Source organism: Tenrec ecaudatus, unplaced genomic scaffold, assembly GCF_050624435.1.
Source record: "Tenrec ecaudatus isolate mTenEca1 unplaced genomic scaffold, mTenEca1.hap1 Scaffold_730, whole genome shotgun sequence".
NCBI classification, from domain to species: Eukaryota; Metazoa; Chordata; class Mammalia; order Afrosoricida; family Tenrecidae; genus Tenrec; species Tenrec ecaudatus.
The window spans coordinates 109,841-124,657 of NW_027459626.1; positions in this window are offsets into that span (position 1 = coordinate 109,841).

Here is a 14,817-nt window from a genome sequence, read left to right on the forward strand (position 1 = left end):
TGCTTTCTCAATTAGCCCAGACAGAAAAGGAGCCTTGGCCCAGAGACTGGAGCTCAAGGAAAGAGACTGAGGACCCAGTGATGAGAGCTGCCCTTTGAAATGTCTAGTCATCTAGTCCTTAGCCACTGCGTCACTATATTGGGGATTTTTACCTATTGCCCTCTATAACAACTAGAGATGGGAGGTCTGAGATCTTCAAAGAGAAATATTTTTGAATGCTCATCTGACTGGCAAATGATTTACATATCATACGAGTCAATAGTTCAGTCGTTCAATCAGATCAAGGGCAATGGTACAATCAATGATTACCATATCCATTTTAGAACAACACCCCCCCCCTCCATGGTTAAATTGCCTTCAAAAGGAGTTGTGTAATCACAGTCAGGTCTAAAGCTCTCTGTCCCCTCTGGCCTCCTTCATTTTTTCGTCTTGAAATAAATCCCCCTTCACTCCCTAGCTTCCCGATGGGGAAGTTCTCCACACTGCTGATCTCACAATCCCTCCCTCTGCCATGAGATCTCTCCACCTGCAACTCTGTCAACCCTTGTGTCCATGATCATGATGCATCCACGCCTCCTGTGCTTCACAAACAGGGAAAGCCAACAGAAATAATGAAAATCAATATAAGCCGGCAAGGATAAAATGATACCAATGCAGTGAACAAAGTCCTAACAGTGAGTAAGGACGCACCAGCCCTCATCAATATTCCAAAGCCAGGGCTGATGGTCTCTTCTTTCTTGAGATTTCCCCTATCAGGAAATTAATTACGAAAGGAAAAATTTATAAAACAAGGAAAAATCAATCTCTCCTATGGCTGGGTTGAGAATTTCTTACCTTTATCCTTTTCCTGGGTGGTCGCACAGGTGGAGTATTTGGAAGGAAGGGGAGGACCAGGAAGAAGCAACCCACTCCATACAGGATGCCCAAGGTCAAAACAGTGAACCAGGTGGGGTATTGGTAGGTCAGCCAGGAAGCACTTTTCTGTTCCAGCAGAAAGAGAATCTCCTCCATCTTCTGGATACAGCGGTTGCACTCAGGCAACTGAGCACTCTGAGTCCCCTCTGGCTTCAAAACCACTTGCATCACAAACCTGGGCCCACATCACTAAAGGGTCACAGTGGGGTGGGAGGTGACAGCAGGACAACACATAATCCCTCCCTCTACCCTCCAGCTCATCACATCCCTCCCCTGCTCTGGTCTTCTCTCTCCCACTGCCTGCTCTGGGCCTCCAAAGTCACCAGCTGCACCTGATGGAATGGAATCTTAGTGCAAGTTCTTATTCATTCCACCTCCCACCTAGGTATTACCTGCTTCCTTGGCAAGTTGCCTGAATCATGACCAATTTCATAGGCTTAGAATATCTGAAGTTGTCTCTGTCCTCAATGAAAACCTTCTCAAGTCATGGTTTTACTTTGTCTTATCCAAGATAGAGAACTTAGGTTTATGTAACATTTATTTAGCTTTATGAATGTTGGATGAAAAGCTTGGAATTTGACTTCTATGACCAGGAGAGTTATTCAAGAGCTGAGGTATATCTCTCCCAGGAGAGAGATCTAAGAAATTTTCTGCCAGATGGTACATTTGGGGAGACAAGGAACACTTAAGCATTAATCATTCTTAACAGTGTCCCCTGCAAATCTTCCTTGTGTGTGACTACTGCCCATTTAGGGCTTGCTCTGGGAACACTTGATGGGGTAATAAGCCTTGCAACAATTCAGGCTCAAAGGGCAAGCATCTGGCTGAGCAAAATAAAGAGATAATATGGATTGAGTTGTGTCCTTACCACTACCACTTGAGATATTCCCCCAAAATTCGTTGGAACCCTAACACTGAAGGCTATAATCTGATTTGGTTATGTGAGGGCTCTCTCTGGGAGAAATGTACCTCTGTCCTTGGCTTCACACAAGAACCAATTGACGCAGAAACCTAGTTTGTGATCCAAGTGACTTTATAAAGGATAGAAGAGGCAAATATGCTCGTGGGGGGTGGGGGCGGACTGGACAGCCCACGCGCGCTGGGTTGCATGACAGCTGGTGGGAGGCCCCCACCCATACCCTGTTGGTAGGCATGGCTGACGGTACTGTTTGACCCCATTGACTGAATTAAGCCCACCTGGTCTAGATGGGGGCCCGCCCAGGTTGACCTGCTTCCTGTCACAAGGACCTAAATGTGTGCATCTTTCCAGCCTGAAGCAGCTTTCAACTGTCTGTGATGGGGAGGAGGTTTGGCATGCACAGCGACCACCCTCAGTTCTGCCTCTACTTACCTAACAGGTACACGGCATTTCTTTTCTGTTTTTTAAAACAACAACAAAAAAATCATTTGTAATCTTTCTATTCCAGCGGTGCTAGGAGCAAGGCAGAGGCAAAACCCAAGAACAGGGTTCTTCTCTGTTGAAGCGCGATAAACTCACGGGGAAGCAAACAAGCATCTTCATCCACGTGAAGTGAATCTGTGAATCAGCAGCTCCCAACTGACCAAAGCACGCACAGAGCAGCCCAGCATCAAGGTCCGTTTCTGTGCACTGCTCCCACTGTGAGGAAGAGCTTCATGTGCATTAAAAGGGAACTTTTGTAATATTTGAATTTTGAATAGTGGTTTTTGTCAGAAACTGGAAAAAAATCTCAAAGCCTGAAGAAACTCCTTTCTAGTACTGAACATTCAAGGGAGCCTGTAGAAGCCTGAAATGATTGCTAGGTGACCACCTGGATCTGCTTGTTGAGTGAAAGTGGCAGAATAGCAGCAATAGAGCAGCGGGTTCATTCTGACCACTGACACTCGTGGACCTGGTTTACAGGCAGTAGAGAAGAAGATGAGAGCAGGTTGACTCGTTTGAAGTCCATGACCTACTCTGAGGGGACTAGAGTTGTGGAGAATTGGTGATGGGGCCAAGGCCTTAAGGCAATGCGACCAATGTACACTGAGAGGGGGCAGAAGCTCAGAAGCTAGGGGAACCCCACACTGAGCTCTCCATGCGGTTGGATGCCTTGAGCTCACGGTCAGGGGTTGGTGGTGGGTAGCCATAATTTAGAGTAGAAGAAAAAATATATTATTACCTTAGGAAGATCATGGTGTGGGAGAAAAAGGCAGAAAGTCGGGAGTCCAGGGAGCAAATTTAGTTCCAATTGGCCGACTAGTAAACAACCCCCCTGATAAGCTGCATCTCCCCCTCTGTGGGTCAGCTTGACAGCCACCAAATCTGAACACATCACAAGTAGAATTTTTTTTAAGGGTGAAACATAAATGATTGGTTTAAAACTCAAACCCAAGTCTGGTTGCTCAGCTCCAAGCACCACATAGGGGAGTCCCTTAACATAAACCAGCATAAGAAGCAACCTAGCTAAGGAATGCCAGAACTCAGCCACAGGGCCTGGCAGCTTTTACCATAACAAAGACCCGCTGTAGCAGTGTCAGCCTTAAACAGCACTGAGCTGTAGCCCAGAGACTGTGGGAGACAATTTCATTCTAGCTGGCCAGAGGGATAAAAAAGAAAATCCTCTGATCCAGGAAGCATCAGCAGTCTAGATAGGACAACAAGCTTCCCTCTCAGTGATTCTACACATAGCTGGGGAGGCCCTGCCGGTCTTGGAGCCCTAAAGAGGGCTGAGGGAGCCCCCCAGTGCCCCCTCCCAGCCCCTGCTGCAGTGCTACATGCAGCACAAGGCAGGTACTCCAGCACCCAAGTGAGCCCTGGCCACGGGCGCGATCTTGCTTTTGCAGTAATCTCACACAGCATCTGTGTAACCCTACATCAGGGATGGGAAGGTCCATTAACGCATGCCCAGGAGAGCCAGCATAGGAAAGCTGGATTTTCCTGCCCGTGGGCTCTGATGGATGTTGCACCTGGAGCAGCCCACCTGGGCCAGATGATTGCAGTTCAGCCAATGGGATTGACCTGGGGTTCTTCACCAGCCTCCCCGGGAACCCTTGAAAAGGCAGGTACCAGATGGGAGAGGGGTGGTCTGGTCGTCTTAGTGGGAGGAGAGAGATCCTTGCATGACCTGAGGCAGTCTCTGCCAGGCCCCATGGTCAAAGGAATCCTATGGGTGCCTTGTAAAACCTGAAGCTTCTTTTAACTCTCATTAAATTCACTTGGATCACTAGCCCGGCTTCCGCATGAAATTTTTCTCGCGGGGAGCCAAGGACTGGGGTTGGAATTTAGGCCAGAGAGAGAGACCTTACAAGTCCATGACCCTGTGACCTTGAGGAAGAGTTGGAATTTCTCTGGCCTCAAGGACAGGTGATCAAGTATCATTACCTCCTTACCCACTGCTCTACTTATTCTCACTTTATTCACTAGCCCTTCTAACTTTTCCATCGCACTCAGTTTCAACGTGCTCAGGTTGGTGTTGGGCTTTTATTTACTCGCTTTCTTCTTTATCCCTCTTTTTTCCCCTTTTCCCCTCTTTTTCCTCTTCTCTCCCACTCTCTCCTCTCATATGCCACTAAAGGCTTCCAGGTCACTTCCCTCCGCTTAGGGCAAATCAACCCAAATAGCAGGAGGCACTCCAGCCTGCCCTGTGTGGGAGTGCTGTACACCACACAAGGCACCTGGGACAAACACCTACAGTGCGCTGCACCGTTGAAGAAACCTCCGTCATGCCTCTAAGGTGATCTCGTCAACTAGGGCAATTCTGCCCAGCACCACTGGGTCCCGGCATTAAAAGGGCACACTGCCCTGCCATGTTGGAGTAGTGTCTAAACCCCTCTGGCCCCTCATCCAAGCAATCAGGGATCAGCTACTACTTTATACTTTATTTCCTCCTTCTCTCTCTCCTTGCTCTTTACCATCACAGCCAACCTTAGTGAACTCAGTTGGATTTATTTCCTTCTTTCTCTTTATTCTCTTTTTCTTTCTTTCCTCTTTCTGTCTTTGCTTTCTTCACCTCTCTCTTAGCTTGTACGATTCTCTCTGCTCCCTCTCATTGCTTGCACATACCACTGCTGGTTTCCAGAGCCCTACACTCAGCCTAGGGCAACCCTGTCCTCCTAGTGGGCAGCCTGACCCCTAAGACAGTACTGCACACAGGACGAGTCAGAGCTACACACAGCATAACACAGGGTCAGTTATTTCTTTAACCATTTAAAAAATACTCTCTCCTCCTCCTTCCTTTTCTCTTCTCTCTTTTTTCTTTTATTGGGCTCTTCTTACAGGTTTTCTGCTTTTCTCCGCTCCATCAAGCTCTTCTCTACTTCCTACCACAGCCTCCACAGATTTTGTTCTCCTTTTTAGTTGTTTTCTTTTCTTTCTTTTTACTGTTGTCACCTTTGTTTACTCTGTGCATTTTAGTTGTGTGTGGGTGAGGGGTTCTCAGTCTGGTTGGCATTATTGCCCCAGTCTGTGTCTTCCTCTTTCTCTCTTTTTCCTCTCCTTTCACTCTCTTTCCCATCACAAGACAATAGCTGTCTCCAGGCCACTCCCCTCTGCCTAGGGCAAACCTGAAGGCCCAACTGAGGGAGCTCCCACCCCCCACTTATTGGTGTGGCAAGCATCTGGGGAATTCACGCTGGTCCTCTCCCACACACCAGGCCACAGGTTGTTCTCCCCTATAAAAAGTGGGGGCATCCCCAGCCTAAATCCTGAGGTCCTACAAGTGACTGGGGGAAACGCCTGACCAGCACTTGTGGGGCTCCACGCTACTGTGGGAACATCCACCCAATCTCCAAGGCGATCTCTCTGTACATCCTCTTGTCTAGCCAGATTTGTAAAGTAGAATTTGGATCATGATAGTGGGGAGAGGAAGCATTTAAGAACTAGAGGAAACATGTTTCATTGTTGCTACCCTGCACCCTGACTGGCTTATCTCCTCCCCACATCCCTTCAGGAAGGGGGTGTCCAGTTACCTACCAATGGGCTTTGAGTCTCCACTCTGCACTCACCCTCATTTACAATGACATGATTTTTGTGTTCTTTGATGCTTGATATCTGATCCCTTCAACAGTTCATGGTCACACAGGCTGGTGTGCTTCCTCCATGTGGGTTTTGTTGCTTCTGAGCTAGATGGCCGCTTCTTTATTTTCAAGCCTGTAAGATCCCAGATGCTATAACTTTTGATAGCCAGGCACCATCAGCTTTCTTCACCACATTTGCTAGTGCACACATTTTTCTTCAGCCAATATGTTGGAAAGGTGTTCATCATGGAATGCCAATTTAATATAACGTGTTCTTGCATTGAGTAAGTACTTGGCAATGTCCATCTACTGCCTTAATACTAAGTCTATAAATATATGCACGTTGATCTATTTACGAACCCTCCTGTATAAATATATTTACATATGTACATGCCAGTATGTAGACCTCTAGAAATACCCTTTGTCACCTAGTTCTTTCCTCTATTTACTTTTACTTTCCTCTTGTCCGACTATCATGCTCAGCTTTCACTTGGGTTTGAGTAATTTCTCTTGGTTACATTGCCCTTGCTGAATACCTACCAGGCTTCTCACACCCTCCTTGCGACGGATTTTGGATTACTTGTTGCTCCCCTGTCGCTGGATTGGTCAGCATCACCTCCTTACCCCCTCCTCTCTCTCTCCCATGTCCCCGGGAACCATTGGTCCTGTTGTTTTCTCCTCCAGACTATTCTTCCAGCCTATCTTATCTAAATAGATCTGTTGAGATAATAATATGCACCAAAAATCAAACCATAGCAAGATAGGCGATGGGTGAGAACACTGTGATGACAAAAAAACAACAACAGAAAACCAATGATCAATAAAAGAGTAAATTAATTAAAAGTCAAAAAAAATTTTTTAAGAAAGAAAAACCTGTAAATAGATCAAGGTGTGATTTTTTTTTTCTATAGGTGTGTCCTTCAGTCAGGTCTGATGGCGTATCATGCTCTGGCCCCAGAGTCTGTCCTTTGTACTCCCTCAGGGGCTACCCGCTCTGCTCCCATGGTTGCTCTGCTGCATGCGTTTAGTGATTTGCCTCCGTGTTGGAGGGCCAGTCGGGTCAGTCCCAACACAGAGTCTCCGGTATTGTCCCCATAGGGCCCTGGGCCAGCTAGGGATGGCATGTCTCATAGTGGGATCAGCCATATGGTCCACTCTGTACATTGGCTGTTCAGAGTGGCAAAATCATCCTCCAAGCCTGGTGGACCAGTATGTGCTCCACTCTCTTCCTCCCCCTTCATTTGCCCCTGTGTGCTCTGATCAGGCATGTCCATCTCCCCTAGCTACAGGTTCAGTGCCGTCTTCTAAAGTAAATTCTTCTGGGGGGAGGGGCAGTTGTCCACGTAGCTGGTATGGAGGCTGGACCATCCACTTTTCATTTAGGATCAAAAGCATCTAGCTTTTAGCATTAGGTGCTATTGAGTCAGTTCCAACTCAAGGCAGAATGAACCACTGCGCAGTCCTACACCATCTTCAAAACTGTTGTTATACTTGAACCTAACATTTCAGCCTTTTCCAGGGACTGGCATCTCCTGATAACATATCCAAAGCATGTGAAGTCTCCCCGTGCTTGCTTCTAAGGACCTTTCAGACTGTTCTTCTGACACAAATCTGTTCATTCTTCCAGCACTCACTGGTATTTTTAATATTCTTGGCTAGTGTCATCTTGATGGGTTGAAACACTATCTCGCTCTAGTGTTGATGTACATTTTTCTGATGCCTAATTATACTGAGTATCATTTAAGGTAATCATTTAATTTTTATGGCATTTTGAAAAGATGTCAATGAGGTCTATTTAATTTGTGTTCAGATGGAAACACATAACTCAAACTAAATATGTGACAGTACAATAAGAATCCATTTTATCCTAAATACTTGAGTTATTTATATAGCCTACTCTAGTTTTTATCAACATAGATAAGGTGGCGGTGGTGGTGGTGGTGGTGGTGGTGGTGGTGGTTTTTAAGAGTTAATCTCTAAATAGGGGGCTGCAGTACTGAGCACTGAATCTCCTTTGCTTGATTAATTTTTATGTTAGGGAAGTAATACAAGGATTCCATTAAATCACCCATCACTTTGAGGACAAAGCATATCAGAATTGATGGTCAAAGCCTATATGGCCTTATGGTTTAGTCTCTAGGGGTATGTAATGCTCTTGTGAAAATAGTATTCCTCATGATAATAATGAGGAACTGGTGGGCCTCCAGGGCTGGGAGCTGAACTGAGGGGCAGTTCTACCCTGTCTAATAGGGTCACTATGAGTTGGCAAAGACTCGATGGCTGTCAGTTTGGTTTGTTTGACTTGAGTACTGGCATTCAGTGTGTTTATCGAAATCAATAAATTACAAGCATTTTTGATGTCTATTTTTTACATACAAAATTAAAATCCCCCAAGCCTCTGAAAACTGCGAAGATTTCACAGCACTAGGTTGGTACTTTCCCTTCCAAGAATCAGTGAAACTGGCAGGGTGTGAGGCATTCAGGCTCCCTCAGTTCCTCCTACTGCCTTCCCTGACCCTGGTCACTTGCTTCTATTACCTCTCTTGGACCTTACATGCATTTGAATTAGAACACCATAGAGTACAGTGCTCTACATGTGCAGCAGCTCTAACCATGTCACTCTCGGTCTCTATGAAGCCTCTTCCAACAAAATTCAAATGCGATTGTATGTGCACACATAAACTCACGCATGCACCAGAGCACCCTTCTTAACAGAGAGTCAGGAGGGTCTCTTATTTGCTGTCCTCACTTTGGACACAAGTCCCTTGATGATGAGTAGGAGAAAAGGAACATCAGGTAGTGGGGGAAACCCTAAGGAGGAACAGAGGAGAGCTTTAACTAGGAATAATGCTACTAGGGGAATGATGGCATGTGAGGAAAATTAGATACTTCCAGACCGTCAGATTTTTCCATACAGCAAAATTAACTTTTCTAGTTTTGTCTAAAACTGGCCCCAGGAAATTTCAAATAGCACATCTCAGATTATCTAACCTACAAAGGAGTAGCCGGCCTTCCACCCACCCCCACCCCACCCCCGCCAAAAAACCAAGCGATACAAAGCTCCACTGGGTACACATTTCAATATATACATTCTCCTGCTTAGGCAGGCATCTGGCAACTTGCTCTGAGCTAGTGCACCCACACTTTTTTCCCAAGGTCATTGCTGGTGACAAGACCTTGTGCTCTTCTCACAAGCCAGAATGCAAACATAAATCAAGTCAGTGTAAGACGCCATCATCACCTCACTCAAATACACCTCGTCAAGTGAACTCAAACTTCAAGAAGATGCTCATTTGTTTGGTTTTGTTGATGTGAGGAGGATAGTGCATTTGGAGTTTAGTCATTGCACTAGGTCAGACTGTTAATCAAGCTTCCTATTTAGAGGTTCTGAAGATATTGTGTAACAGTGTGACAAAGAAGGTCTGAGTTGTCTGGCTAGACCAGAGCTTGCACACTGCTATTGATTAGAAGTTCCGACACACAGAATCCAGGACAGATAAACCCCTCAGGACCAACACTGAGAGTAGCAACACCACGAGGGAAGGTAGGGGGGAGAAGCAGAAGAAAGGGGAAACCAATCTCAATGATGGACATACAGCCCCACTCCACCACCCAGGGGAACAAACAGCAGAAGTTTGGGTGAAGGGATACAGCAGAGGTGTAAAATATAAAAATAAAAAGTATGTATAAATTATCAATGGTTCACGTGGGTGGGGGGAAGGGAAAAAGGAGCTCAAGGAGAAAGAACGTGTTTGGAAATGATGATAGCAATGTATGTACAAATGTGCTTCATACAAATTGGTGTATGAATTGTTACAAGAGCTGTAAGATCCCCCAATAAAATGATTTATTTAAAATAAAAAGGACTGATTAGTGGTAGACAGGGGACTGGTTTTGCCACCATGTCAGTGCACCTGCTCACACAAAAAAAACAGCATGCCTCTATCGCCCGATCTGATCCCAGCACACCGAGGCAAAATACTAAGGGTGTACAACAGAACAGGAAGGGGAACAGAGCAACGAAGTCCCCAGGGAATACCAAAAATAGACTTTGGGGCCAGGGCTAGCTGACCCATCATACTCTATGAGAAAACACTCCTAAAGGCCAACAAACAGTCCTTGAACTAACTAAAAGCTTTTCTTTCTTGTGTTTTGTTTTGCTTTTTGTCATTGGCTTGTTGGTGGTGGTGTTGTTCTTTTGTTTCATTTTGTTGCTTGGGTTTGCTCTGTCTCGTTTTTGTGCATGCTATGATTTCCACAGGTCTGTCTAAATGAGATAGGCTGGATGAACAATCTGGAGGAGAAAACAATGGGACTGACAGCTGGTGAGGGGAGGGGGGGAGATGGGACACGGGGATGTAGGGAAATAGGAAGTGCTGTTAACAAACCCAGGGACAAAGGAACACCAAGTCATCCAAATAGATGGTGAGGAGGGTGTAGGAGGCTTGGTAGAGTGTAACCAAGAGTAATGTAACCGAGAGGAATTACTGAAACACAAATGAAGGCTGAACATGAGAGTGGGACAATCGGAAAGTAAAAGGAAATCAAGGAAAGAGGTAGGAAGCAAAGGGCATTTATAGAGGTCTAAATAAAGGCATGTGCATATGTAAATATATTTATGTATAACGATGGGGAAATAGATCTATATGCATATATTTATAGGTTTAGTATTAAGGTAACAGATGTACATTGGGCCTCCATTCAAGTACTCCCTCAATGCAAAAATACTTTGTTGTATTAAAGTGGCATTCCGTGATGCTCACCTCCCCAACACAATTGCTGGAGGCAAATGGGTGCATAAGCAAATGTGGTGACTGAAGTTGATGGTGGTCGGCTATCAAAAGTTATACATTCTGGGGTCTTAAAAGCTTGAAGTTAAACAAGTGGTCATGTAGCTGAGAAGCAACAAAGCCCACATGAAAGAAGCACACCAGCATGTGTGATCACGAGGTGTTGGAAGAATCAGGTATCAGACATCATCGGAACAAAAAAAATCATATCTTTGTGAATACGGGGGAGTTTGGAGTGAAAACCCAAAGCTCATTTGTAGATAATTGGACATCCCCTTACAGAAGGGTAGCAGGGAGGAGAGGAGCCAGTCAGGGTGCACTGTAGCAACAATGAAACATACAACTTTCCTCTAGCTCCTAAATGCTTCTTCCCCCACAACTAAAATGATCCCCATTCTACCTTACAAATCTAGCTAGACCTGAGGATGTACACTGGTACAGATAGGAACTGGAAACACAGGGAATCCAGGGCGGATGATCCCTTCAGGACCAGTGGTGAGAGTGGCGATACGAGGAGGGTGGAGGGAGGTAGGAATGGTTAGGGGAAACCGATTATAAGGATCTACATATAACCATCTCCCTGGGGGACAGACAACAGAAAAGTGGCTGAAGGGAGATATTGTATAGTGTAAGATATGACAAAATAATAATTTAGAAATTATTCAGGGTTCATGAGGGATGGGGAATAATTATCAGCTGATGCCAGCAGATTAAGTGCAGAGAAAATGTTTTCAGAATGATGAGGGCAATGAATGTACAAATGTGATGTATGTATCAATTGTGATAAGAGTTGTATGAGGCCCCAAAAAATGATTATAAAAAAAATAATAACAGTATAAAAACATCCCCCCAAAAAGCATGCCTCTCTTGTCCCTCATATCTTAATCACCTGAACTCACTCCATGTGACTTCTTTCTGTTTCCATGAATGAAGGACAGTGGTTTGACAACACAGAAGAGGTGGGGGAAAAAACAAGGGTGTCACCCAAACTGCTGAGTTTGAAAAATGTCTCCAAGAATGTAATCACAGATTAGACAAATGTGTGAAGTGTAATGGAGGGTACTATGAAGGGGATAAAACATTTAAATGCATAGTTTTGAAAAAATTGTAGTTTTTGTCGGGTTCCCCCTAGTAGCTTCCAATTTCATAGCAACTCAAGCCATCTCAATACATCAAACTGACAGAGAAGGGGTGGGTTTTGTGTGTAGGTGGTGTTGGTTATTGCACAGGGGCAAGGGACTTCTGGTGGCATAGTACCTTATGCCTTGGGTGTCAACTGTAATGTCAGCAGTGGGGAACCACCAGTCAGTCCTCAGAAGAAAAGGATGAGGCGTTCTACTCCCATAGAGTTAGCCTTTGGGAAACCCACAGAGATAGTTCTGCTCTGATCTCATAGAGTCGCTATGGCTCAGCATCGACTCCATCGAAGTGAGCTGACAAACTAAAGGCAGGAGATGTGAAAGAGGATGCGGAGACGTTGTCTCAGGTACTTTGGACATATTACTATGGTGGAACCAGTCCTGCAAGAAGGGCATCATTTTTGGCAGAGGGTTAGCAAACAAGAGGAAGACCCTTACTTAGGTGGATTGACACCGTGGCTGCGAGAATCGGCTCAAATACAGTAACAAGTGCGAGGATGGCGCAGGACTGGGCTTTGTTTCTCTCTCTAGTGCACAGGCCCCTATGAATCCGAACTGACTCCAGGGCTCTACAATATCAATTACTGCAACCCTGAAGTTCAAACCTACCCAGTGGCTTCCCAAAAGGGAGGTGTGGCCATGTGCCTCTGTAAAGATGACAGGTAGGGAGCCCCTGCGGGGCAGTTCTACTCTGTGGCACAGGGGCAGCCAGGAGTCGGAATGTGCTTCACAGCAAAGGGTGTGCTTTGTCTCAGTTTGTGCCTGCTGCTGCTTATGCTATGCACTGAGTTTAACATGTGACACACAGGAGCGAATGAATGGAAACACACCCATGATGCTTCCATGATGCCAGATGCAAGCTGACACTGTTTCTGAGCTCTGGGCATATTATTTTTTCAGAGATAATTTCCTGTAGCGGTGACACACCGAGTCCCATTTCATGTAAAAGCATCAGCAGCAGAGGAAAGCACTGCACAGAGAGAAGACTATGACACGTAACAGGCTTTCCATAGAGGAACAAAAGGGTGGATGTCTTGGGCTGCACTCTTTTCTTGTATACAGACAGTAAACAAGCTGAACACATCTCACCTAAGCATAACATTACAACTACTTGAAGCCCAGCTCAGGCATCTGGACAAGAGGCAGCAAGGAAGGATGGGAGAGAGTTAATGGGCTGGGTGTCCCCAAAGGTGCAGAGTGGGAATCAAGGGAGGATCCAGGAGGAGCCAAGGCTTCTGGCAGGAGTCTGAGAGGAGAGCAGCAGAAAGGAGCAGCTCTCTGGGTCCTCACAGATGTAGCCAGTGAGAGAGCAGCAGTGCTGTCCCCTGGCGGTGCGCCGAAGGCAGGGACGCTTCCCCCAGGGCTGGAGAGCTCTGGTGAAAGACAAATCCTGTCACTTTGGATGCCAAGTAAGGGGGCACTGTGTGCCGGTGGTGTACCTATGTTGGCCAAAGCGCTACCCACTGTGCATTTGCTTCCCACAAGCACAGTTATCCTTCCTCGTGCATCCAGGAAAGACAGTTCTAGAAAAACACAAGCAGTAAAATAAAACACTGCCAGGTCTCGAACCATCCTCACCATTGTTACTATGCCCACTGATGTAGCCACTGTTTCGAGCTGTTTTATTGCCCGTCCTCCACTTTTTGCCAAGCATCATGTCCTTCATGGACTTGATGTCTCTTCAGGGACTGGTCTCTCCTGACAGCACGTCCAAAGATATCAAATGAAGTCCAGCCATCCTTTGTCCCCATGTTCTCTTGGCGGTCCTTGTACTTTTATAGCTCAGTGTCTGATTATTTGGGACCAGGCCTTATTGCTGCCCCTTCCTCACCTTGGCCCCCAATCCCGACCCCAAGCCCTGCACATCCACTGTGTGAAACCTCCTGTTCCTGTAACCATCCCTGTGCTTTTGTGTGGGGGGTCTAGCTGGGTTCCCCTGGCAATTCGCCAGCTGCCCTTGGGAAAGTTCATGGAGTCGGCTAATTAGTAGAAAAGCCAAACGTCCAGCTGAGATTGGTTTACTCCCTAGCACCCTTGGGCAGGAGCACAGCCCAACTCCCGGTCCCAGGTAGCCAACGACCACACCTAGGTTCTCCGGACTTGGCGGCTGTAACATGTGGCCTGGCCTTCCCCTTCATTTCCTGCTCCTTTCTGGCTTGCTATCTGACTTTTCTTTGCGGAATTAAAGCTGCAAATTGACAGGATCCCATAAACACTCTAAAGCCACAAAAAAACACCAAATGCCCACCCAAACATGTGAAACTTCCAAAAATCATCCTTAGAAGATTCCCAAACCCTAAACATTCCTAAACCCCATATATGCCCTGAAAACACCATGAAAGCCCTAAGAAAACCTAAAATGCTGGGGGAAAAAAACACATATAATATGAAAAATACCCTAAAATCCCTAAGGAACTCTGTAACTTCACTAAAAACACCATATTGTGCTGAAAAATACCTATACACTCTAAAAAACCACCCCTAAATCCCTTAAACACTCCCTAAAATCTTATAAAACACCCTAAAAACCCCAAACCACCCGAATGCCCCAAACACACCTTGAACGTCCACAAACAACCTAAAAGCCCTAAAAAATCACATGCCACCAAAAAGCCCTAAATGACCGCAAAATTCCAACTCATAGCCACCCTATAGAGGGCTTCTGGAGCTGTCAGTCTTTTATGGGAACAGCTTTATCGTTCTCCCAAGGAGAAGTTGGTAGGTTTGAAACCCTGACCTCATATTTAGCAGTCTAATGATTGCTGGACAGTGCCACCAAGGCTCTACTGGTGTAGTGGGTTACACATTGGGCTGCTAACCTCAAGGGAAACGGTTCAAAACCACCACCCACTCCTTGGGAGAAAGAAGAAGCTTTCTTTCTATTCCCCTAGATTTCTCATTGAAGGTGTAAAGTAACCTGTTAAATGCTCGCAGTGGCAGCAGCAATGTCTCATAACCATGGGGAAATGTGGTTCAGAAACTTCAGAAGCAAGCAT